This window comes from Felis catus, chromosome A1, assembly GCF_018350175.1.
Source record: "Felis catus isolate Fca126 chromosome A1, F.catus_Fca126_mat1.0, whole genome shotgun sequence".
Taxonomy (NCBI): domain Eukaryota; kingdom Metazoa; phylum Chordata; class Mammalia; order Carnivora; family Felidae; genus Felis; species Felis catus.
Genome location: NC_058368.1, coordinates 66,353,214 through 66,380,097, shown reverse-complemented (window position 1 = coordinate 66,380,097; position 26,884 = coordinate 66,353,214). Strand labels below are relative to the sequence as shown.

Here is a 26,884-nt window from a genome sequence, read left to right as displayed (position 1 = left end):
CTTTCCTACAGCTTTGTTTTTTCCACAAAAGGCTCGGGTGCACCAGGAAACCAGTCTATTTCAGTATCAGCATGGAGTAGGGGCGGCTTTATAAATTACCACCTCATGGGGACTCACTCTGGGCATATTTTGCTTTCAGAAATTCTCATTAGGCAGGAGAGTATAGAGGGATCGCTATGGTTCTCTGTCCCCAGGTGGTATCTTTTTGAAAGCTTGGGAAAAAGTTGCCACATATATACACTCTTTCCCATAACTTTTTATTTTTACTGGGTTCCCTTTACCTTCGTTTCTTTTGGCTTTGACTGGATGCCGCTAACCTTTCATTTAGGAATCTTTCAGGATTGCTTTCAAGGCTCAGGAAGTACTGGAGAGTTGAGGCTTAGGAGACTTATCCCCTCCTGTCATGGGCATCCCACTGATTTACAATTTTTCATCCCCCCCCCCCACCTGCTAATTAATGTTTAAAAATCAAACTTCAGACCAATTTTTATCAACTTCACGAACTCTTAGGTCTTGGCCAACCTGAGAAGTTGGAGGTCCATCCCCACTGTCAGCTTCCTTTTCTGTGCCTCTTTCTCCTTTCCCAAGTACCTAGTACTGACAGATCAGATATTCCCACTGTGCCTTCTGACTTCCCAGAACTGCCTGTGATGATGCCCTGCTCGGTCTGTGTGCCTCTGACCTTCCTTCCTTCTGACCTCATCTTCCACAAAAAGGATTTGCTTTTAATCTCTACATAGCTGGAGGATTAGTGGATTATTCCTTCCAGGGAACATACATTATATATGGATTTTACCAATGCCTACTAGAGACAATGCTATAATCCAAAGGAAAATTCTGCTGGCTCACAGTGAAAACCATGACAGGCTACCAAGAAAGACATTTGGGGCCAGATAAATCCCCTTCCAAATGTCCCATGTGCCTGGGCTACTCTTTTCCCTACCCTGACACTGGGCCTGGAACTGAGCTCCTCCCTAGCACAGTGGTTCTCATATCAGAATCATCTGGGGAGTTTAAAAATTTTTGATGTCTGGGTCTGGACCACAGAGACTGTGATGAAATTAGTTTACCTGGGGTGCAGCCTGAGCATGGAGATTTTCCTAAACTGACCAAGTGATTCTAGTATGTGGCCAAGATGGACAAATACTCCTCCAGCAACAGGCTCTGAAGGAGAAGACTTCTACTGGCAGGTACACAAACGAGACTCAATCATCAGGTGATAAGAAGGTGCAAAGTTTACTGCATATTTCAAAGATGCTGATACTTTAACCTTTTCTCCCCCCTTCTGTACCTTCCAAGAGTAGGGCTTAGTGTTTGACACCAGGGACACAAAAGAGTCCCAATTCCAACACTCCAGTCAACAAACTCGAATTGTTGAGAGACTTCTTGTCTTGGGGTTATCAGGGAATTTTACTAGGCACTAAGTAAGCTAGATAAAGATAGTCTTAAATCTACTGGAGGTGAAGACAGACAGATATCCAAGACTGTGTGACAAACAGTGTGTGACACAAGTACAAACTAAGTGCCATAGAAAGGATTACTTGTGAGGGAGGAAGTTTTCTTGGAAGGTGGCCTTGGAGCAAAAATTTGAAGAAGCGTATTTTGACCGTAGGAGAATTAAGCAAGCAGCCTCTAGGCTGAGCAAAGGCTACTGGAGGCTGGATTATAGGCATTGTCAACGTAATGCTTTAATTTCATAGGCATTGTGGATTCACCTATCTTTATGAGTTCAGAAGTGCCACGATAGGATGGATATTTCAGGACAATGACAAATCCAGGGTTGGTGTGAAGTGGGGACGAAGATGCTAGAACCAAGGAAGGTCAGAGAGGGGTAGCAGACAAGTGCCATCGTCAGGGCCAGAAAGGATAATGTTTCTAGGGCAGTGGCAAGAATCACAGAAGGGTGAGGAGTACTCACATGTGAGATACATTTCAGTGGTAGAGCAGAGAGAAACTTATAATAAATTGGATGAACGTGGGTGGTGAGTCAGGCAAAAACAAGGATGATTCTGTAGTTTCTACCCTGGGTGACTGAGTCTCCAGGAAGGCAGCCTTTTACAATGTTTATTTATTTTTGAGAGACAGAGAGAGTGTGAGTCGGGGAGGGGGCACAGAGAGAGGGGAACAGAGGATCCGAAATGGGCTTTATGCTCACAGCAGAGAGCCCGATGTGGGGGACGTGGGGCTCAAGCTCATGGACCGCGAGATCATGACCTGAGCCGAAGTGGGATGCTCAACTGGCTGAGCCACCCAGGTGCCCAATGCAGCCTTTTTAAATTGTGGGTAACTGAGGCTCTCCAAGGTTCTGTGGAGCTTCAGACAAGCATCAGGAGGACCTGTGTCTGCTCCATTTACCACCATATTTCTAGTGCCTGGCTCACAGTAGGCACAAATCCTTGTTGAATGAATAAGTATCTGTTAAATAAATAAGCGCAACTCTCTGAGAAGGAAGAGATTGGTTTTTTAAATTTTTTTTTCAACGTTTATTTATTTTTGGGACAGAGAGAGACAGAGCATGAACGGGAGAGGGGCAGAGAGAGAGGGAGACACGGAATCCGAAACAGGCTCCAGGCTCTGAGCCATCAGCCCTGAGCCTGACGCGGGGCTGGAACTCAGGGACCGCGAGATCGTGACCTGGCTGAAGTTGGACGCTTAACCGACTGCGCCACCCAGGCGCCCCGGAAGAGATTGGTTTTGATCTCTCGGTTGAGGTCAGGTTTTGAGAGACAGTTGGTTGATCAGGTTTTCAGAGTGGGGGAGGTAGGGAGTTTGGTTTTTGCCATGTTGAATATGGAGTTCCAATAACACAGCAGGCAGATGGAATTATAGAACTGTAGTGTAAAAGCCAGTAGTAGACATGTGGAGACTGTTTTTAAGGGGTTAAGCATGTAAACAGGGATTTTGGATATGCATAGGAGAAAGCAGCTACAGATGAAATTAGCACAGGCTGTGTGCCAAACAGGTGGTCCAGACCCTGTGTGCTACAGGGGTTCTGAGGCAGAAGTGTTAGTGATTTTAAGTCCCATCCTAGATCATGTCAAGAAATAGGTACTAAAACAAAGTTTTGAAGGATGGATGTATAGATTGTAGGAAGAAAGAAAGGGAGGAAATTTCAGGTTGAGAGAAGAATATGAATAAAGCTAGGGGGGCAGGGATACATGGGACATTTCCTAGATCCTTGCTACTAAAGGGAACTGGCAGCATAGGGATCACCTGGCAGCCCATTAGAAATGCAAAATCTTGGCCCCACCCCAGCTTCCTGGACTTCTTTTTAACACACTCCCTAGATCGCTAGATGATTTGGAAAAACTGTGAAGTTGGAGGAGCACTGGTTTAGATCACGTTATTCATAATGGAGGATTTGTGTCATGGAGTGTGTTATGCAGGGGAGGTTAATAGGAACAGCTGACTGGGAGAAGGGCCAATGCCACCGTGTGCGCTCCTTTGGCAAGATCATACTGGTAGAGGTGTAGAAAGGTCCTGAGGGCCTTCTAGGCCACAGAAGACCCATCAACCAACTAGTGAGGCAGAGGATGTTATAAATTAGGAAAACTAACACGACACTGTGGTTCATGATTGGGTAATGGCCTCCACGGTACTCGCCAACGGCTAACACTGGATAATGGCTGCCCTACACCATCTGAGGCAGGGAAGGGGCGATGGGTGATGTGTGCATGCTTTTCATAACACCGTCCGCCTCTCATAAGCCAGGTCCCCTCCCTCCTTGGTGAACAACTGAACTGATTTAATGGGCCTCTTTAGATCTTCCCCAAACCATCTCAATTATAGCTATTACCCAAGAAGGTAGCTTGATCAGACTACAATATAAAAGTAGTAGAGTATATATATATTTCCAATGAAGTTTTACGTTTTACTTTATTTTATTTAGTTTGATATGCAGCCCCCATCCAAGTATCTTCATGGAAGTTTGATACCAAAGTGCTTTTTCATAACTTCTGAATAAATCATGGAGTAAAGACAATGGCAATGTGGCCACAATCTTACTTTCCAATCACCTAATTCATATTCCTAAACTACTTTTAAAATTTTTATTAAATTATGTCAAGTCAATTTGTGTCTATAGGTGATTTAAAAAAATATTAGTGGATTGGTTGTTACCTCAAAGGAAAATTTAATTTCCTACTTTAGTATGGAATTATTAGCCATGATGTTTAGCTGGATAACTTCTGAAAGCAAATTATGCTGACCACAAATCTCTCTGTCAAGAATGTCATACTCCATCAAAGCACATACTACTGAGAAGTTATATTTGAAACCCAGGGGAGCTTTCAGGACCGTTGTTTCATTTTGATCTCTCCTGCATACAGTTTAAGAGGCTTTGGTCTTTATCACTTAATTTATTCCCAATCAAAAAACAGTAGGACTCCCACAAGGCCATTATGGGTATGGGACGAGAAGGAGAGGCTGAGATCCACACAGAGGCTCAGAGGCAGGGTGTAGGAACTCTTCTAACGGCCCTTCTGAAGTGCTCAGATACAACAGCAGCCCCTAGTTCTCTCAGCTCACCTACAATGAATAAAATGAAATGTAAACAAACCAGGTATTCAAGAGGAAAAAAGGAAGATCGCACTGATCATGCTTCTTTCTCTTCACCTCTGTGGGTAAAGAGGCTGACGTGAGAAAAAATACACTGGATCCAAGTGTAGGGCACTTAAAATTTACAGGGCTTTCCCTTATAGTGGATGCTCCCTGTTTCCTTCTTACTAGGCAGGGTCACCTTATGTGTGTTTCCATCCTTAGCCTCCTCCTCCCTCCTTGACACCTTCGAATCTATACCTCCTTCTCCACCTGTGTCCCACCTCTCACACCAAAAGTTGATGTCTGTATTGCATTACCCTTGTTAGAAGCGACGCTTCAGAACATCTATCCGTGTTGAGTAGTACAGCACAAAGCCAGTGCAACACGGAATGTGTGATAAGAGTAAAGCCTAGCACTCTTTCACATGAATGGGCACAACAGGGTCCACTGTGGCCAGACTTGTGGTCAAGAAAAACATAGGTTGAGCAAAAATAAACAACTGGGACTACACCAAAATACAAAGCTTTTGCATAGTGAAGGAAATCATTAACAAAATGAAAAGGCAACCTGTGGAATGGGAGAAGATATTTGCAAATGATATATCTGATAAGGGTTAATATCCAAAATATATAAGGAACTCATACAACTCAACACCAGAAAACAAGTAATCTGATTCAGCAATGGGCAGAGGACCTAAATAGACATTTTTCCAAAGAAGACATATACAGGGCTAATAGACACATGAAACCATTACCAATCTTCATGGAAATGCAAATCAAAACCACAGTGAGGTATTACCTTACACGTGTCAGAATGGTTAGTCAAAAAGACATGAAATAACAAGTGTTAGCAAGAATGTGGAGAAAAAGAAAGCCTCGTGCACTGTGGGTGGGAATGTGAATTGGTGTAGCCACTGTGGAAAACGGTATGGATATTCTCAAAAAGTTAAGAAGAGAACTACCATATGATCCAATAATTCCATTACTGAGTATTTACCCAAAGAAAATGAAAACACTAATTCAAAAAGATATATGGGCGGCTATGTTTATTGCAGCGTTATCTACAATAGCCAAGATACAGAAGCAACCCAAGTGTCTATTGATAGATGAATGGATAAATACATATAATGGAATATTACTCAGCCACGGAAAAGGACAAGATCCTGCCATTTGCAGCAACACGAATGGACACAGAAGGTATTATGCTACCTGGAATAAGCCAGATAGAGAAAGACAAACACCATATGATTTCACTTACATGCGGAACCTAAAAACTAAAACAGATGAGCAATGACACAAACAAACAACAAAGCAGAAAAAGAGTCATAAATATAGAGAACAACCTGATGGTTGGCAGAGGACAAAGGGATGGGGGGAATGGGAAAATTGGGTAAAGGCGGGTGGGGGGTACAGGCTTCCAGTTACGGAATGAATAAGTCATGGGGATGAAAGGTACAGCATAGGGAATGTACTCAATGGTATTGTGATAGTGTAGTGTGGTGACAGATGATGGCCACACTTGTGGTGAGCACAGCATAACATATAGATTTGTGGAATCACTATGTTGTACATCTGAAACTAATGTAATACTGTGTGTGAACTGTACTTCAATAAAAAAAAAAATTTTAAAGCATAATGTACCATCCCACAAAAACAAAACAAAACAGCAACAACAAAAACCATAGGCTTGATGTCCTAATCCCTGGATCAGGACATGCTGAGGCACGTGGCCTTGTTTGGAAATAGGGTCTTTGCAGATGTAATTAGGTAAGATTGAGTTACACTGTGGTAGGGAGGGCTCTTAATCCAGTATGACTGGTGTCCTCAGAAGAAAGAGGGGAAGAGAGACAAACAGGGAGGAGAAAGCGAGCATCATTCAGACACGCAGGAAGATGGTGGAGGCAGAGATTGAAGTGATGCACCTATAAACCAAGGAATGCCAAGGCTTGCAGGCAGCCCTAGAAGCTAAGAGAAAGACCGGGAACAGATTCTCCCCTGGAGCATTCATAGGTAGCATGGGTCTGCCAATGCCTCCATTTCAGACTTCTAGCCTCCAGAACTGTAAGACCACAGACTTATGTTGTTTGAAGCCACCCAGTTTGTCTAGTTTGTTCTGGCAGCCCTTGGACACTGACGCAGAGCCCGCCAGCAAAATAATAATAATATCAACCACTTGTCGTGTGCAGTTTTGACAGGTTGACGGTCTCAAGACCTTTCTTAGAGGACCCTCTTGAGCCCCAGGGCTGGATCGGTCTAAACACATAGCAAACATAATGAGAGACAGGTGTGTCTCATTAAACAAGTAGATGGCATCATCTGCCTTTTAGATAAGGACAGTAAATTTGCAGTGGGCATGTTCTCTCAAAGGGCAGAAACCGAGGAGCCCTAAATAAAAGTAGGTGAACAGGACGTTCTTTTCTATGCACCAGTCATGTTTTGGTAAACTGAATCCTATTTTAGGTACTCAGAGGGAGCTTGCTATTTAAATAAAATTCTTTTGCGAAGCAAGTATGACTTTTTTCCCCTCAGAAAAATCAGATTTCTTGATATCAGCTTTCTTAAAGTAGGGAGCACAGCCCTGTAGTAGATACTATTAGAAAAAAGAATCTTATTACTTGGTGTCAGCCTAAGAAGGATGAAAAAGATTGACCTGAGGGTGTTTTCTTAGACATGAAAGGATGACAGATTGAATAATTTTACTAAGTGCTTTTCAGTAACAGATTCTAAATTGAGAAATACAGTGACTTCTATCATCTACTTCAAACATTTAAGATTCTGTAAGTATAGACCAGTTAATATGTTTTTGAGATTCTATAAATATAGACCAGTTAACATATTTTCTTTATAAATGTAATAATACCAGTGCTAATTTAAGAATACTTTAACTTCACATCCAGCCCGGCTTGACTGCTAGGAGCCTACATTTTTCCAAAAAAGGAAATTCCTTGGAATGTTCTGAGAGTTTAGGACAAAATGAGAACAAATTTAGTTCAACAAAAGAGAAAACTAAAGCAGAGGAATGTACAGTGAACTCATTTATAAATTCAGAATATACTGAATACGTACCATGTGCTTCCACTATATGGAATGCTTTTCTTCCTTTCTTTTTTTATTTTTGAAAGAGAGAGAGAGAGAACATGAGCTGGGGTGGGACAGAGAGAGAGGGGGACAAAGGATCCCACGGGGCTTGAACCCACAAACCGTGAGATCATGACCTGAGCCAAAGTTGGCAGCTCAACCAACTGAGCCACCCAGGCACCCCTGGAATGCTTTTCGTAAGCAGAATTCCTATCCTTATGAAGGAATGTTTGCATCCTAGAATCAGGAGATATATATATATATATATATATATATATATATATATATATATATAGACAAAGGGTTAAGTAAGGTTCAGGACATATAGACAAAGAGAGGGTTGAGTAAGGTTCTAGGGAACGTAAGTGACCAAACACGAAATAATGGTTCTGTATAAGTGGGGCCCCAATATTCCTGGGAAGACATCTAGTTAGCGCTCTGACACTCCCTGCAGACACAGCCTGACTGATTTTAGGGCCGTGATCAATAGTCACGGCGAGTGTAACTATGAGAACCATGAAGTCTTTGGATGATTTTGTGTGGACCAATTGGCAAACCAGAATTAAGAACCGCACTCAACCTCTTTAAAGTCAAAGATGCCGGGACAAGGGAAGTCTGTGGGTTGAAAATCATTCCCCTTGCGACGCGAAGACAGCCTCCTAGAGATTCCTGCTTCACTGAGGCTCGTCCAAAAGACCGCTCCCCTTGCTCTGCGGGACTCTTCCTTTAACGCCAGTGTGAGTGAACACCTGGACCTGCACACGCTCCTCTTAACAAAACATTTTAAAACCTTCTACAGGTTCTCACTGAGCTGGGGCCTAGGGCAAAGCAATAAGGCCCTTGCTGCAGGTGCAAAATTTAAGGGGAGGGGGGTGCAGTTAAAATTTCAGTAGTGCAAAGAAAAAATATTGTAATACAATATTTTAAAAATGAAAGCACAATATTCTGTGATGAATAAAATATCAAAATTCTAAATGAAGACAGGATGGATAGCTGTGGATTTCTTTGCTTTGGCCTCAGGCTCGGTTTTGGTAGTGCGTTCATGTGGGCGTGTGAGAACACCATCAACGAACACTAGCCACGTATTTCAACCTTCCTCAATTCCATTCCAAGGATGAAACGTTCTCAGTCAAAATAACAACGGTGTCATGTTTCATGTAAAAACTAATCCTCTCCATTCATTTCATTCCTTCACTTACTTTTCCACAGATAAAGATCCACTGTTCTGTCCCGAGCGTCTTGTAACACATGTGAGAACACTTCGCAAGTCACCAAATCCTATTCTTAATGTTCTATTTTCCCTATTTCATGGTCTTCAACTTCCATTTTCTTACTCCCAGTTTTGGTCATGGGGGATGCTGACAGATCAAATGAATGGCAAGGGTCTCTTAATTCGGTTTTTCATATCTCCCTGTGTCTGATTACTCTACTTAGGAAGCTGAACAAGCCTGTGAGGATCCGGAGCCCGAGCAGGGATCAGCTCCGTGAAGCGCGGGGCCACGCTCCTTTGTGCCGAGGCAGAGGCCGCAGGCTTTCATTAGAGAGAGTTGTGAAGGGGACCACATAGATGGTGTCACTTATAACACGGCAGGCTCTCCGGGTAAACGGGAAGCCATTTATAGTTCACGGCTCCTCCTGGTGGGTTAAATACTGTAAATCCTTATGAGTATTGCCAGAGCCATAGAATCAATAAAAACCAAAATGACCTTCACTAGGCCTGCCCTATAAGCGGATGGTCCCAGAGTGACAGATGTGTCAGTCGCTCCACAGAGGAAATGTAATCTGGCGAAAATGACAAGGATCACTTCTGTGTTACTTTATTCTCTGCCTTTCCCACTTTTAATCAGTTCTGGCAGAGCATGGGATTCTCAGACATGTTTTCAAGTTTCATTTTTAAAAACTTCATACTTCAGGGTGACATTGGCCATCCAGTGAGTTATGAAATCCCTCAAGTCTCTGATCAGAGAGTGGCAGGCAAAACTGACTCCAAACCCAGGGACCATCCTCTTCCAGGTATTCAAGGCGGAGTTGACTGTCCCGGAATGAGAACAGCCTTAAAGGAAATTCGGGAGGAGGAAGCAGGAGGAAGTCAAGGGCAGCAGAAATGGCCCCTGACTGAGGTGCTGACCCAGGAGGGGAGGGCACAAGGGGCCTTGAAGGTGGAGGTGAAGAAGGGATTCCTCACCCCCCAGTTCCTAGCTTGGGGCCTGTACAGTTTCCTAGGGCTGCTGGCCAAGTACCATGACTGGATGACTTACGACACGATACCTATTCTCTCACAGTCTGGAGGCCGGAAGTCTCAAAATCAAGGTATGGACAGGGTTGGCTCCTTCCAGAAGTTCAGAGCGAGGCCCTGCTTCGTGCCTCTTTCCTAGCTTCTGGTACTTGCCAGGAATCATTTGCACCCCTTGGCTTACAGTGACACGGCACCAACCTCTGCCTGTCTTCGCATGGCCTCCCCCTCTGTGTGCAGCTCTCCTACGTTTGTCGGTTCAAGTTCTCGTCGTACAAGGTCACTAGTTATACTGGATTTAGGGCCCACCCTACTCCATGGTGACTTCATCCTCACTTGGTTTAAAGACCTTAGTTCCAAGTAAGACCTCATTCACAGGTAGTGGGGGTTAGGAACTCAGTCTATCTTTCTGGGGGACACAATTCAATCCACATGTCTTATATGAAATAACAAAAAAAGAGTGTATTTTCATCTACGGGGATGAAACAAATAAGTTTCTCAAGGTGCTAGTTCATATTTTAGGGAAGTATCTCTCAGATTTAAATGAGAATGAGCACTGGGTGTTTATTGGAAAAGGCGTATTTTGATGCAGAAAGTCTGTGATGGGGCCATGATCTGCATTTTAACAGAACTGAAGTGATTTGGATGCAGGTGATCTGGGAACCCTACTTTGAGAAACCCTGTTTTATATTACCACTTTAACTTCCCCCAAATGATCAGTGTCTTGTTACTAATTCCCAGATATTTTCTACATTAGATAATTGCTATTTACCTTCAACTCCGTTTTATAATGTGGTGCATAAAACCATTTCCAGGGTCAGTCCTGATGCATTATTAATACCATTCTTTACTGTAGGTCTATGAACTGAAACCTCATTCAGGGGAATCCTATGTCATTGTAACCCTTCCTCATCTTTCAAATTGCTCTAAGGTCTACTCAAATTATAAAAGATATTTTCCCTTGAATTTTCAAAAGGCCTCCTGCCATTTTGTTTGACAGCAGACCGAATCCAATAAGAGCTTAAGATTCATCTTGATGAGATACCTTTTAGCATGGTAACAACCTTTAACACAGCGTTAAGAGCAACATTTGGGAGCAAGTGAAGAGGGCAAAGGAAACTACCGCTAGCCTGAGTTGAGAACAACACTTCCGATGAGTTTTCTCATGTGCACAGAGGGGATAATTACAGAACCTGTTAGTACAGGAGAGTCTGGGAGACAGTAAACATTCAATAAATATAAGCTATTAGCTATTATTTTATTTAGTCATTAAATAATGGTACCCTGTGCCTTTGGAAAGGATTTCCTCCCTTATTTTACAAAGGATACCTAAAAAGCAAGAGGTCATAAAGGAAGATACATCAGTGTTGCACTTTTCCCCATTGTTTTCCAAAAATGTCCATGAATAATGAGGCCAGAGACATTTCTTTAAGTAGTATTTAGTTATGTCAGCAAGGGGCGTGCATTAAAATCCTTTATCGCAAATATTTGCACACCTGGTAATCCTTTTCACAGTTTTCATTGTGAACCAAAAGAAACCAGGGCTTTCTTCCTCTCCATCTATCAAACTGTTAATATTTATAATTGAACCTTAAGAGATAAATCTTACACAGTGGTACATTGTGAGTACAGTGGCACTGCAAAAAGTCTTCCATTTGCACAGAACTATTCTTTGGTTCTATCTACACAGTGATCTACGTGTTTGCACATATATGTGATGCAGGCACATGTATAGATCACAATGTATACATGCCTTTGGAGGTGTTCATGATGAATGTAATTTTATAGCTTTCTAAAGAAAGAAAACCTCTCAAAGGTCCAACAGTTGTGTGATACCTCTAGAATTTCGGTCTTTTATTTGCAGAAACATAACTGTAGGTGGGCAATGATCTTGACTTCAGCTCTATGACCTTCCTTTGGACTTTTATTTTCTTTTCTAATTCTTTGGAAATTGGGGGATGTGTTTTTTCTCGGTTGCTATGTTGTCTGCAGTGGCACAGCTAACAAGCATGCTGCATGCTCAGCAGTGAATGAGTAATCCTGACCTAGGTTGACATGTGGGGTGTCAGGCCAACACTGGATGAGAAATTCACTCCCAGAGATTCTGAGGCTTAGAATCAGACCCTCAGCCTATCAAGGGAGTAGGCAAAATCCTCGCTTGAGACCAGAGAGTTCATGAAAGAAGACCCGAGGCTGGTTAACTTGCCTGGAGGTCTCCGGGCCATCAAATCCTGTCCTTCCACTCAGTTCCCATCTTCTTCCCCCTCTTGATGGGAAAACCATTTCTTCTCTGCCCTCTCTCCTTCCCTCAGAACCTCACTGCTGATACTACCTGGCCCTCCTATCAATGCACTGTCCCTCTGCTGTCTCTCCCCTTGTTGTAAGTGTGTGACGTTCTTAGCAGCAAACTTCACTCATCTTTGACTCCTCTTGTATACTTACTTATCTCATTCTTTGCTCTGTCTGGATCCCTCTCCACCCTCCTGATTGTGTCTTAGGCCCCAGCAGCCCTTCTGAGTCTCTTCTTTGAGCCACAAACAAACAACCTTTACAACGAATGAGCCTCCCCCCAGTCCACGTCCTTGTCCCTTCCAACATTCTGCCAGAGGAATTTTCTTTTTTTTTTTATATATATATATTTTTTTTCAACGTTTATTTATTTTTGGGACAGAGAGAGACAGAGCATGAACGGGGAAGGGGCAGAGAGAGAGGGAGACACAGAATCGGAAACAGGCTCCAGGCTCTGAGCCATCAGCCCAGAGCCCGACGTGGGGCTTGAACTCACGGACCGCGAGATCGTGACCTGGCTGAAGTCGGACGCTCAACCGACTGCGCCACCCAGGCGCCCCATGCCAGAGGAATTTTCTAGAGCATGACTCTACTGAAAAATCTTCAGTGAGTCCCCTTAAAGAGTAAAGTTAAAAAACATTGTGAATTAAAGAAGTTAGAAGATATATAGCAATGCTAAGTGCAACGTAGGAGTTTTATCTACACAGACACATCACTTATGTTAAAACTCTGCCTACTCGGATGACCAGCAAAGATTTTTCTATTATGTTTTGAAAATTGGTATAAAAAGCAAAACTTGGGTCGATTGTTTGTTATGTGACAATCACCTGCCAGATCATGGCACATACATGAGTGTTGAAACTGTTGATACATGACTGTAAGAAACCCATGAATGAATGGTGCAGTCATTACATAAGAGTTGAAAAGAATTCATGATTTAGGAAGACAGATGTCTATATCTTGCACAATCATTGATCAGTTTGAATTAAAGCGGCAATACAGTCTAATTTTCCGAGCTTTCTTCTTGGTATTATAAAATATGTAAAATAATAATAAAATTCTCCTATGAGTTTCTAGCAGCACGTGTGAGAACACTTCACAATTAAAACGATTTCCTCCAGAGCCCAGATCCTCCTATTACCATGACTTCCAGCTTGATTCATACTCTTGCTCTGCTGCCCCTGCCCCTGGGTGCCATTTAGCCAGTTCTTTGCTCTTTCGACACCTTTAAGGTGAGTTGGTATCATCTTAAGGAAAAATGAGAAGTTTCTTATGATTTCTGTCATTTGGCTTTGCAACCTTAGAAGTTAGGCAGATCGTAATTTCCCTAGGTCTTTCTTATTTATTTAAAAAAAAAAATTTTTTTTCAACGTTTATTTATTTTTGGGACAGAGAGAGACAGAGCATGAACGGGGGAGGGGCAGAGAGAGAGAGGGAGACACAGAATCGGAAACAGGCTCCAGGCTCTGAGCCATCAGCCCAGAGCCTGACGTGGGGCTCGAACTCACGGACCGCGAGATCGTGACCTGGCTGAAGTCGGACGCTTAACTGACTGCGCCACCCAGGCGCCCCCCCAGGTCTTTCTTAGAAAGTGTAGAGTACAAGCACTAGGATTTCACTCCATACCAGCACACTTTTATTTCACTACTTTGACCAGCTAAGAGCATCACTCTTCCACCCTTTGGATCTTTCTTCATGCATTCCTGTTCTCATGGTCCCATGGTCCCATGGTAAAACACTGACCCTAAGTTGCAAAATATTCACATTTAGCTTATTTTTCCCTGAGCAGTAAATTTCTTGAGGTTGTAGCCATGATTGACTATCACAGGCCCCGAGAGAGTAGTCACAGAGATAAGTTACACTGTGAGGATACGTGAATGACAGCAAGTGTTAGGAAGTGGGTGATTAGGAAAGAAAACTCCTAAAATAATACCCCTGCAGTCTATGAAGTCTATGCCCATGGTAACAGCATTTAATTATGATGCAGGGTTTGTCCAGCTGGGTCAATGGTTAGAGCACAATGCCTCATTTCAAAATGGAGATCATGGCCTTACGCTCTTCTAAGCTAAGGGCAATGGCAAGACAGAAGGTTAACCAGTTAAATATTAGGGTCAAAACATTTCTGAAACATCAGCTGTCTCCCACTGTGACTCAGTCCCTAAATCAACCTCAAGTGTGTAATATGGAAATCACTTCCTGGCTGGGCTCTCCTCAAGGCGTTTTACGTGAGTTTATTACAGACTTCTAAATCTGGTGGAATTTCTTCCGGCCACTCTGTGATTCCATTTCCTCATCCATAAAATTTTGGGTTGTTATGTGGATTAAAGGAATGAAAACAGGCACGTGTTAGTTCTCAGTAGAGGCTGGCTACCACCATATGACTTCCTTTGAGCACACTGTGGTGGGGTTCAGTGATGTCATTATGGGGCACCCGGAGGCTATGGAACATGGATGGCCAGGAAATCCCAGGACCAAGAGTAGCTAAAAACAGCATCTTGTGGGCCCAATAAATCCAACCTCAGGTAAAGGGAAGCAGATGGGCAGAGTAGCTGTCAATTTATGCTCAGGAAAGATAGTTCTAGCAAGCGGCATTGGCTCGTTCTGCTCCTGGCTCTCAGTTCTCCTTTGCATTTTGTTCTCTTCCCCCAAACTCCTTGGTGTCAGCTGTAGCCGGAGACAGATTAGCAATCTGTACGTGAAATCTTCCCCTGAGGGTGCTGGGATTATTTTTCAAACTCCTGATCCGTAAGTGAAAATTGATCATCTATCTATGATTTTTATCTTTTAAAATGATCATTGCTAATGAAGAACGGCAAGCACAACACTATATGGCGGCATGAAATGAAATCCATTGCAATGCAAGGATGCTAGGTAAACAAATAAAAGGACACAATAGCAGTAATTGGGCCAGAAAGCATTAAAGGCACATGAATCACCTATGTCCATACTTAGTGTGTGCCATTGAAGGTCACAGAATGGATCAAGTGCTTCAGGAGACAGCGGTAACATGGCAGAAGGCATAAGAGGGTAACATGGCAGAAGGGAATAAGAGAAAAGAAAATGGGAACAGCTTTGTACAGAGAGCTCACTGTGTATAAGGCCCAGTTGTGAGGGTTTTCTGTGTCCCATCCCCTTTACTCATCAGATATCAAAACCATGGATCAAATGCGCTCTGTTATGGCCCAAGCCAGGTTCAAGTCCCCACTCTGCTTCTAACCAGGTGTGAACTGAGACGAAACACTTAACCTCTCCCCATCAGATATTATTAACTTCATCTTACAAATGGGAAAGCAAAGACTCTGAGACACTAAGATCCCTTCCTTTACGGGTGAGAGCTCTCATAGGAACAGAGATCAAATTCTTTTTCCTTTCTCCCATGCAACTGGAGAGTTGTCGTATTTCTTCTCATAAGGTACTGGGAGGAAATATGTCAGCTCAAAGGCTAATGGGACGGTGAGGTAGGTGGCCACAAATGTGTCTCTGAATAGGGTGGAAGTAGAAAGGGTAAAAATTCTTTTCTTCTCATGGTGCTACCTGTCTGGTGATAGACTTTTATTTCATTCCATAAACAGGTGGAAGACTGCCCTTCATAACGGTTTTTATGAGCCTTTATTTAACCCAGCGATCAGATAAACACACTCAAAAGAACCTCCCAGAGTTTTAGCATTTGTGATCTCAACTTTTTCACACTGTGGATTTCTTTTTTAATTCCCAAGTCAGTGAGATTTTAGAATGCAATAATAACGTCAGTTCTAAGCATGCTTTGCAAATATTTTTTTTCCTGTGTAAACTCAAATTCACTGCTTTTAGATATTTTTTTTTTATTTCCCTGAAACACGTTCATAACGATTCCCCTTGTTTTGGTGGCAGAGAAAGGAGATATTTCATGACCTTTCTTTCACGGAAGGTCACTATATAAAACACCAGCCCTTCATTCAGATTTCTGAGAACTTTTCCATCCTGGGAAGAGCAACAAATCAAAAAACCAGCATCAGTGTGCAGATATTTTACAGCCCAATCCAGTGAGACTCTGCAATTTTCATACTGAGAAGTAATATATGACCTAGACAAGACCCAGACATAGGCTCATGAGAAGACTACGGGGCTTTAAAATTATTGCCTTGATCATGGAAAAGAAATATGAGTAATCACTGCCATCCACCAACTCAGGATGGTCTTTGGGGGCAATCAGGGTTTGAGAGAATCTAAGAACATCTGGAAATCAGCATATTTTGAGCCAGTTCACACCCTCCTTGGTTCATATTTCAACTGATCTATGTACTAGGCAGTTACGCTGCCCTGAGAAAAGCAGTCTGGATGTGTCCTCTGGGGTTAGGAAATCTTAGCAAGGCTAGAAGGGAAACATAGGAGGTAATCCCCCCTCATTGGACTCCAGGTGCTACACCTGCAGGTCTGGTGTATCATGGCTCATTTTAACCCACTTCAAATTTTCCCAGCATCTCCCAGCAAAATGCTTCTCAGGGCATTTTACTACTAAAAGTTAATATCTAATCTACATAAGAAAATGTCTAAACAACACTTCCCAAGCCTTTGTCCAAGTAAAGAAGAATAAACCTCTCGCTGACCTTGCCTTTCCTCATCTTTTATGCTGCAGATGAACCAAAAAAAAAAAAAAAGAAAGAAAGAAAGAAAGAAAGAAAGAAAATAAAATAACAATATCTGAGAAAGCTGGGTCTTGCACTTAGACAGGAAGGCAAGATGGGGGAGTTTTAATAGTGGTGTTGATTTTGGCATCGATATTTTCCCTGAAGTTCAGAGAGTAACTCTAGAGACTGTACAAGATGGTTGATTTCTGAAGAGTCTTTATGTTGGGACTATTCAGTTCAATCCACACATTCCTAAAACAGCAGATGTCCTGAGACATTTCTTGGTTTCGGTCTCACAAGAACTCAAGAATCACCACACTGTGTTAGATCCCGACTCTTTTAGGACATTATATTCTAAAAGAGGTTCTAAGGGATACTTTATGTCAAATATTTATCCTCTTAGATGTCAAACCTACAGGACTATAAATTTACCTCCAAAGCATCCCAGTTTGTCTTAGGAACAAATTATGTATGTTCTTCATAAAGGTGTCTAGATGTTTTTGAATATGTTTGTGATTCTAGTCGGTGCTACTTTTTGACAGGTAACATATGTCAAGGTGTAGCAAGCGGTGTGGCTCTGAGAATGCTGGAAAAATATCTCTGGGAGGATTCACTGTTCACTTTGCTTACTTTATACAGGGTATGTGTGCCTTGAGCACATCCTACCAGCCTTAATTCTAGCTGTCTTCCTGGCTTTCCTGAGATAGTGCCTCCTTCATCCCCTTGACTACATGGGTGCATTACTCCTGTCCTGTTTTCCTCTCTTTGGGGCTTCATTGTAGTTCAGAAAGCAGAATCACCAAAAGGCTGGAAGGATAGACCACTTTCTAGATTATGCTTCATGGTAACCCTTTGGGCCACTGCAGCCTCCTAGACCAAGAACCATGGACCAAGCCCATGGAAACCAGCATATCCTTCAATCTCAGTTCAACTGTAGTTAATGGTTTCCTATGGGGTGCTTGATAGTTTTTTAGTTGTCCTTGAAAACATCTAATCACTTAACCACCATACACACCATAGAGGTATAGATGATACGTTACTCTTTTCCCAAGAGGGAGACTCTGAGGCTCAGGGGGGTATACTAACAGTCAGAAGGGGGGCTTGAAGCTGCATTTTTGATGCAAATTTGGTGCTGGCTCTAGAACTTAATACCTAATTTACCCATGAGGGAAGAGCCCTGGGGCTGAATGCTTACTCTCTAGTCCCTAGACCTGTGGTTCTCAAACTTGATTGTACTTCAGAACCACCTGAGGGGCTTCTAACATGCAGATTCCAGGCCCCATTCCCTGACTTTCAGATTTGGAAGGTCTGGAGTTGGGCTTGAGAATTTGATTCCCAACAAGTTCCCGGGGGATGCTGAAGTTGCTGTCCTTCCTGGGGACTGTACTTTGAGAACCACTGTCTTAGAATCTAGGTCAGTGGCCCTCATCTTGCTTTGACACCAGAATTTCCGGGGAGGCTTTAGAAATATATATCGATGCCTGGATCTCACTTCAGAACGATTCAGCTATTGTAGGGAAGGACGTGGGGGCATTAGTATTTTTTACTGTTTCTGAGGGGATTGTAACGTGCAGTCATGTTCCAACATGGGTTGGAAGCTATTGTTTTAAGGCAAGGGCCAGCAAGCTGGGTTTTCCAGTTGGCTACTGTTTCTGTAAATAAACTTCACTGGCACACAGCCATGCCCATTCATTTACATATTAGCTATGGCTGCTTTCATGCAAGAATGACAGACTCAAGTAGTTGTGACAGATTTGCCAGCAAAATAGAACATACTGACTCTCCAGCCCTTGATAAGTAATAAAAACAAAACAGAAGAAACCATAGAAGATACTCTATACTTTTTTAGTTTCAACAAGTCTTTCCAAGTCTTGATCAAGGCAATGTGTGGAATGTTTGGAAAACAGGAGAGAGGCTGGGCTTTTCTATAAGGAACTTGACTCATAGTTGTGATTTCATCTTTTTAAAAAATGACTTTTCTCTCTGCTTCTTTGTTTCCTGCACACTCATTCTCCTTTCCCACCATCTGAACACCTTCTCTTCCTTTGGTTCTGCAGTTACATGAGCTTCTTAATCACTCATTAGATTTCTGCTTTACTGGCTGTCTTCATTTGCCGGTTAATACGTAGGTGGTTTATTGCAGTGGGAAAGGAATGGTATTTGGGGTCAGAGGATCCGAATCTGAATCCTATCGCTGCTACTTAACCGTGAAATCGCAGGGAAACTTACTTAGTTTCTGTGGACTTCAACTTCCTGAATTGGTAAAATAAAGAAGATAATACCTCACTTGTTGAGTTACTGCAAAGATTAAGGAAGATTAGTCCAAGTGCATTTGCAAACTGTACAACAACTCACAGATTTCATTTACTATTATTGGCCACAACTTCTCAGGGGAATACAAGAAGTGAATTGCAGTCCACGTGACTGGTTTCCTTTTGGGATCCACCAGGAAGGGACAGAGCCTGCCCAGATTCTAAAATTGGGTTTATCCTAGTTTGACAAGGGGTGAGCCCCCAAAACTTGTCAGGCTGCGGTTCTGGTGACTGACTCAGAATCTCAGGATTGGGTCTCAGAGCCAGCACGCTCAGATGCTGACGAGATCCTGTACAGTATTGGTCTTAAACGAGATTTATGGCCAGGACTGCAGGTATTGCAAAATCTGGGAAAGGGCAAAAAGCGAGCCAAGAAACTGATTACCTAAAATTTCAAACTTATAAATAAAGTAAAAGAAGGATATAGCAAAAAACATTAAGGGAGGTCGTGAGTACTTTACAGCTAACTTCAGTGGCTCAAAAGACTTTCTGGCTCAGCACTATATGAAGAAGGTAGTGGATACAGATATGAATTCATAAAGCATATGAAGAGCCTGGGATCTTTTCCATTCCTGAGGCACAGACCAATTTCATCCCTAAATCCCTCATCTATTGCCCCTGGGAATATCTTGTCTTGTACTCTTGTCATCTCCTCTCAATGATTTCCAGAACCTTGATGTAAACATACAGAGAAAAGAAAATGTTAACCTCTCCCATAACTCACATGCAGTGGCCAAAAGAAAAGTGTCTTTCCTGTAAACAGAGATCTTCACATCTGTTACTTCTCTAGCAAACTCCTGACATCAAATTTACTCATAGCAAAACTCATTACTGGTCAATTTAGTCAGAACCACCAAATGGATTCTCTCTCTCTCTCCCTAAATATATATATATATATATATATATATATATATATATATATATATATATATAATTCCAGAGTACTAAAAAATCCTTTGGGAAAATAATCTTCTTACAATGATTTGACAAAAGGGCATCATCATTCCTCTCAAGCCATTATATAGCTTTAAACCACACATTTCTAGTTCTGCTCTGAAGGCGGCATCGGCCACATTTCGGTATCCCTATGCCAGAGACCAACAGCTGAGCCAGCCCCGTGCCAGAGAGAGTAAACTGGCAGCACAAAGTATGTACAGAGAGATTATGCAAAGACTTCAAATCTTTCATTTTGATCAAAACTTGCAAAATGAAACCGTGAGAATATAATTAGAACAATCTGTTAGACCCACGACTGTTAGTATCTTTCTCTTGCTCTTTTTTTCTTTTCCCCCCACTTGGAACTTTTGCTACATATCAACCGTTGCAGATCTAGAAACACCATTTGGATGGAATTAGACAAAAGCTAATTGCTATACTTCAATCCAGCTGCTATCCATGGGCCTCATTAGGTCCCCTGATGGCCAGCTTCTTGGCCTCAAAGCACCTACTGGAAGACACAGAAGTCCAACTTGGATGAAAAAAGGGACCTAAAACTCAGAGGAATTATCAGAGAAAAAATATCAAATTCAGAAATATGAAATATAGCCAAAGGAACATCCAGTTTCAAGGACCGACGTTTGGGGAGATTCTTTCTGCCTACCTCTATCCATCTTTCTTTTAATTCTTAGCACACAAAGCATCACTGCTACATAGTCAGCAGTTACTGGTTCTCAGACTGAGAGCTGAAATCAAATCTGAAGTGACTTTTGATTTCTCCATAGCCTACTGAAGAGAAAAAAAAAATAGAAAAGAGTATATACTTTTGTTTTAGGAACTCTTTGAAATAATCCAAATTTCGGTTAATGTCTATGTTCTAAGCGCTTGAAACCTCTCCAGAGGAAGGAATTTCCTGCTTGAAATAGCCTGGAAATAAGTTAGTTTACCTTTCACTTTTCCTAGGTAAAGATTCTTGCTTTCTGCCTTGACTAGAAATCTTGTATTTCTGTGTTGAACTCAGGGTTTTCCTGCTAGGCTCTTTTCCAACGTTATTTTGAAACACGTTTACTTATAACGGGGACATGTCAGATAGAAGCTCAAGCAATACTGCTACCAACGTGACAGACATCATATGCAAAGAGGATGTTCTCTTTGCTCCCGTTTGTTCCCAGAATGCAGACGAATCTGTACTCGGTGCTCTGGCCACTTCCTCCCAACCCACCAGGCTTGCTGTGACTACACAGGGTCAGAGACTGGGCCACAGAGCCAAACAAGTGGGCCCAGATGGCCAGTGAGCACCCAACCTTGGCCTCACTTAGTAGTCACTCTAAGCCAGGAACAGGCAAATTTTTTCTGTGACAGGCTAGTGGAACATAGGCTTTGGGACACAGATCGTGTTATTTTGGGCTTTGTAGGCCATATGGTCTCTCTTGTGACTATTACCATTGTAGGAGTCATGTATTGTAGTGCTAATATGGTGATGTGAAAGTAGCATGAATGATACCCAAATGGATGAGTGGGGCTGTGTTCCAGTAAAGCCTTATTTACAAGGAGTAGATGTTGTTGTGGTCTGTGGACCATAGTTTGCTGACCTCTTCAAGCAAACTTGTCTGATCAGCTCGAACCCAACTCATTCAGCTTCTGGTTCACCAATTTAACTAATCCCCATCCTAAAACCGCTTTTCCTCAAATGAGCCTGCCAGCTTGAGTTGATTTATAATGCCTGAATTAAACTAAAATGTGATGGAAAAAGAAGGCAAATTTTATTAAATTTTTTTTGGGAAAATCCAATTTCTGAGATCAAATGGAAATACTAAACTTGTGGGACCATTTTGCACAGTCATTTAACAATCAGCCTCTTAAGAAAACCACATTAAGGGAATAATTGCTACTCCCCAGAAAACCTACATATTCACGTACCAGGGCTTTGGGAATCAGGCTAAGGTCTTAAGAGCCTACAGGCACAGTCTCTCCTCTTTAGATTTTTGGGATTACATGGGGAAAAAACATGTGGCAGAGAGCTCAGTACCCCATGAACATTATTATCCTCTTTGACATGTTAAGGACTTGGAACCATGATTCTCTCACTATGCTGTACCTATGAATCACCTGGGGGTCTTGTTGAAACGTAGATTCTGATATGGCAGGTCTGGGGATGGGGCCTGAGGCTCTTCACTTCTAACAGGCATCTAGGTGAGACTGATACAGCTGGCCTAAGAACCTCACTTTGAAGATTTAGGACCTAGAGCAGTGGGCTACACACTGGAAACTCTTGGGGAGCCTGCCAAATACCAAGCCTTGTCCAGCCCCAAACCAAAGGGATCAGCATTCTGTGGGGATAGGGACCAGACGTAAGTACTTATTTAAGTTCTCCAGGTAACTTTAATGTAGAGTCAAAATTGAGAGTTGCTGAATTAGAGGCTCAGAGAAATTAACTGGCTTGCCCAAGGGCACTTGACTTTAAATGAGGTAACATTTTTGCTTGCCCGATATTTGAAAATGGTCTTAATAACTGTCAATAGGCAGGGCACAGGCAAAGGTAGTTTCCAGGATGACAGCAGAGAGGAGGAGGGGAGGAGAGGGGAGGAGAGGAGGAAAGAGGAGTTGAACTTATTCACACACAGTGATAGCCATATTGGTCAAGGGAACACAGATAAAACAGGCCGCACGGCACATTGCTTTGTCCCTGTGTGAAAATCCCTCTTATGACTCTTTCTTTCCTCATCAAAGCAACAGGGCAAAGAGCCTCTTGGAAGGGATATTTAAGTTCAGAAATGTGCACTACTTTCAGCTCCTTTGAGGAATTGCACCATGATGAAAGCCTAGAGGCTGGGTAATCACATTTGGCTTCCTTTCTGCCTCTTGGGACCTTGGAAAAGTCATATTTATGGGACTAGGCAAAATTTCTGACCCAGGGATTTCTGTCTTGAATAAGACCAAGCTAAGTCAAGAAGGAGAAGAAAAAAAAAAACTTTGGGGAAATTATGTGACAGTTCTGGATTCTGGGGGGTCTTCTAAATGCGTGGAACCCAACATTGTGAATATAAGGCCATTTTCACCTGGAAAAACACACGAATTTCAATGACATTTACGCAATTGTTTAACCACAGTCGTTCAAGATCAGATCCATTTTCTCACTCTGCAGATCCAGTGGAGAATAACCCCCCCTGGGCTGAAGACCTTGGCTGTGTAATTTGGGACATCCTATCTCAAAGAGGAAGTATGGGAGGAGTTGGACGGCTCCCAGACTAAGCAGATGGCAGCTGCAGAGGGTACGTGAGGTGCAGATTCACTCCTGGGAGCCTCATCCTTCTAGGTAGAGGATGTGAGGGGCCAGGGTCTGGTGGGTTCTGGGAACAATGTGAGCTCATGTGAAAATTCACAACGTTGAACATGCAGGAAGAACTCTGCGTTTTGCCAAATGTTTTCAATGGCTTAAATTCAAGCATGACTTTTCCCCTACCTCTATTCTTTTGGGATATTCTTGAAGTCATTTCATTTAGTTTCTTTACTCTGTCCCTCTCGGACTCCCTTTTGGACAACAAAAAAATGTGAATCACGCCCTAAAAGACATTAGGCAGATGTTCTGAAAAATAAATAAAACTTTGAGGACTCTAGTTTCTGTGGGAAGCATCTTGCCAGCCTTCATTCAGCTGGGCTTTTGGCCCCACAGAGTTCTTTCTCAGGAGCTCCCAAGTGTGATCCGGACCCTGCTGATCAGTGTTCAATGGGGTCACATGTTCTACACTTACGGAAGCTTGCGATTGTGTCCCAGGAGGGGATGGTGGAGCCACTGTAGTCCAGCCATCCCTCATCTTGCAGACGAGTAGAAGTCAGCCGTGCAAGGCCACACGGTGATGCCAAGGAAGCAGTGGGGCTAGAGCCCTGACTCCCAGATGAGCAAGCAGCCCCCTCCCATACCAGGCCACCCCACTTCTCAACTGAACACGGAGCAAGGGGCTGAAATGAGTTCACTTGCACTTCCCAGAACGAGAAGATACCATATGATGTGGATTAAGTGACAAAGAAATTCAGAAATATTCATGAAATATTAGGCTGTTTGATTTATATAGAAGCTCTTTCTAGAAAGATTTCCAGCAGCTGGCTGTGTGGTGTCTCTCTTTACATTTGCTTCTGGAAAAGGAGCAGTGATACAAGACTGTGGTTGAATTTTGTGACATCAGTGAGACCGGCAGCAGGGATGGCCAGGAAGCAGAGCTTCAATCTAGAATTGCCAGGAAGTCTTAGTTAGGATTTTTCTCTCTCTGTTGGGAGCTCACTGTAGGGTAAGTTCTACCACATGCAAGCCAAGAATTCATTCGTACACATCTAATGGAGTACCCTTCTTCCGGGAAACATACATTGGACTCTTTGGTGGTAAATGCAGAGTAAAAAGGCAGGTCCTCCAGAGCTTTAGCATCAGAATCACTAGAGAGTGTGTTGAATGTACAGATCCGTTGTCCCTCAGCCCCGGCATGGCTGATTTGGTGTGGCTCTTGGTTGGCCCTCAGCAATTTGTTTTTTTAAAAAAAAGCTTCTGATGTAGGTGATCCCGGTCCTACATATTCAGAAATGCTGGTCTAGTGGGCAGAGAGGTCCTTTGAGATAGCCGCAACACATCTTTCTCTAACTTCTGGCTTTGTAGTCTATCTCCAAGAAGTGCAAGAGGTACCCCTTTGCTATTTCTTTCCCCAAAATGTCAGGGGGTGGGGAGGGATGAGGAAGCATGTTTGGATGGAGAAGTTGGTTTTAAAGTCCCCTGGAGTCCAACGTGGCCCTACTTCTCACATTTAGGAAACCTCTCCGCTAACCTCCTTTGTTCCAAGAAAAGAAGGCACCAAAGCTAAAGGGAAGGGAGAAATGTGTGAAACAACTTGCACTTTGATTCAATTTTATAAGTAGTGATCACACACTGCTTACTAGGTAGTACACATCCTTTTAATAAGGTGAAACACACACACACACACACACACACACACACACACACACACAACCTCTCACAAAAGAAAATGACCCAAGCACTTTTGCATCTGTATTTCCAGAAGATATGGCCACCTAGTGTTACAGTAACAGTGAGAATCTTGGAAAGGGATCTGAGGTCACAGCAAAGCATCAGCCTAGCAAACAGACATTCCTCCCAGGGTCCTAGCATTTTTAGAATGTTTTGCTTTTGTGTTTGTCCTGACTGCAGTAAATTAGCCGTGATATGAAAACACCTTTTCTCTTGTGTTGTGCCTAGAAAATTGTGAGCGAAGCCACAGCTGTGGGACGCACGGGGACAGTGTGTGCAGAGGATGAAGCCCCAGGGTGGGGACGCTGGACAGCAAGACAGAGGTTTCTCTGGAAGGAGAGGTGAAAGAGGCCCAGAAAACAGAAGAGTAGAACATCTGTGGTGAGATGCTCAGTAACGAATCATGTCTAGGAGATTCCAAAGGCCCGGCCCCCAGCACTTCTTTGGACACAGGGAAAGGCACCACAGCCCCATAAACAACCAGCTCTGGCAGGGGCAGTGGGCCCTTATTTAAAAAGTTGTGTGTTGGGGTGCCTGGGTGGCGCAGTCGGTTGAGCGTCCGACTTCAGCCAGGTCACGATCTCATGGTCCGTGAGTTCGAGCCCCGCATCAGGCTCTGGGCTGATGGCTCGGAGCCTGGAGCCTGTTTCCGATTCTGTGTCTCCCTCTCTCTCTGCCCCTCCCCCGTTCATGCCCTGTCTCTCTCTGTCCCAAAAATAAATAAATGTTGAAAAAAAAAAGTTGTGCATGGGGGGGCCCTGGGGAGCTCGGTCTGTTAAGCGCCTGACTCTTGATTTTGGCTCAGGTCATGATCTCACAGATCGTGGGATCGAGCCCCCCATTGGGCTCTGCACAGACAATGTGGCCTGCTTGGTATTCTCTCTCTCCCCCACCCCCAACCTCTCCCCGATTCGCACGAGCTCTCTCTCTCTGTTTCTCTCAAAATAAATAAATAAACTTTAAAAAAAATTGGGCATGGCATCATGCTTGTGGAGAAAGACATTACAATTCTCCTCTCTATGCCTTGGCATATGTGAGTCCTGGAGATATACTGAGAACATTCGCTGTCTCTTGTGGATGCTGGAAGATGCTAAGGTACAAACATGATTTCGATGTGAAAGTCCCCGAGAAAGTTATTGTTGATGAAATAACAGTGGGAGCTGGAGGTGGACCCTCCTTTCCCACACACTTCTAGATGGTTTCATAAGAGGAGGGGACGAGTTACTCTGTCTTCATCGATCATCATTCCTCAGAGAATGCTGGAGTTTGTGAGCTGGAAAGGCTCTTCGATCTTTTCTCGTTACTTGCATCCATCTGCTTTGCTCTCCTCACCCTGCCATTTTAACTAAAGGAGGAAAATCGGAGGGACTTGCCCAAAGTTCTAGTGCTTTCTCTCTGTTTTCACTAGAAAATGGGAGCATTTTGGATAGGATTCCTCCTTCCAGCTAATTTGAAATCAGCCTGGATGAAAAGGATGCTCAATGTAGTTTCATCAATTATGACAAATGTACCACTCTGATCACTTCACATCTGTTAGAATGGTTGTCATCAAGAAGGGGGAACGTTGGCAAGGATCTGGAGAAGACAGAATCCTAGTGCATGGTTGGTGTGAATGTATATTGGCTTAGCCCCTACGGAAAACAGTCTGCAGAACTCCCAAAAATCAAAAATAGAACTATTATATGATCCAGCAACCCCACTACTGGGTGTTTATCCAAAGGAAATGAAAAGATGTCAAAAAGATATCTTTAGTCCCAAGTTTATTGCAGCACTATTCTCAACAGCCAAGATATGGACACAAGCTAAGTGTCTATCACAGATGAGAGGATAAAGAAGATGTACTATGTGCACACACACACACACACACACATACATAGGCA

The 26,884-nt window shown here is 43.0% G+C and overlaps 1 protein-coding gene and 1 long non-coding RNA gene across 3 annotated transcripts in view; one reads left to right on the top strand and one right to left on the bottom strand.

The window, feature by feature from the left end:
- Window positions 1-26,884, bottom strand: part of GPC6 (glypican 6) — a 1,119,966-nt gene that overhangs the window by 49,453 nt on the left and 1,043,629 nt on the right. The window lies entirely within an intron of this gene.
- LOC123380683 lies at window positions 14,163-25,601 on the top strand. Its single transcript, XR_006586751.1, has 4 exons — window positions 14,163-14,363; window positions 22,179-22,344; window positions 23,139-23,265; window positions 25,233-25,601. It is a non-coding gene; the product is annotated as an uncharacterized LOC123380683 (long non-coding RNA).